Raw genomic sequence first — 581 nt, 5'->3', positions numbered from 1 at the left:
TATGGGAAAAAAAAAAAAAATAAAAAAAAATAATTGTGTTGGGTTAAAAAAAAAACCAAACCCAACAAACCCCAAATCGTTGGGTTTTTGGGCGTGTTTAAGGATAATTGAGAAAGCAGGATTGCCATTCAGGAATTGCTGGCAGCTTGAAGTGTCTGAACACTGTCCTGGTCCCCTCCTCGATCTCACGGGCACCAGAGGAATTTTTAATACGACGGCTAACGAAGAGCCGGAACGAGCAGCAGTCGTTAGACGCATTCTCCCAGAGCCCTAATTGTTACGGTTATTTCCAACGATGGCTGGAGAGCGTATCTGCCGCCGCGGGAGCCCGCCAGCCCCCCAGACGCCGGTGAGAGCAGTTTCCCGGCACACAGCGAAAAGCAGCAATTAAAAAAAAAAAAAAAAAAAAAAAAAAAAAAAAAAAGCCCCATTTCAGGTGCGTTCGAGAGACTTTAAACCGGCTGCGAAGCGGCGCCGTCAAAGATTTGCATCTCGAAGCGCGGCGGCGGCGCGCATCCTGTCGCGGGGACGAGCGGCCAGGAGCTTTTTGGAGAAGGTTTGGAAGGTGTCGGGCGCTGGAA

This window comes from Egretta garzetta, unplaced genomic scaffold (assembly GCF_000687185.1).
Source record: "Egretta garzetta isolate BGI_Z169 unplaced genomic scaffold, ASM68718v1 scaffold2191, whole genome shotgun sequence".
Classification (NCBI taxonomy): domain Eukaryota; kingdom Metazoa; phylum Chordata; class Aves; order Pelecaniformes; family Ardeidae; genus Egretta; species Egretta garzetta.
The sequence above is the reverse complement of the archived record's forward strand: the minus strand, read 5'-3'. Positions refer to the sequence as shown.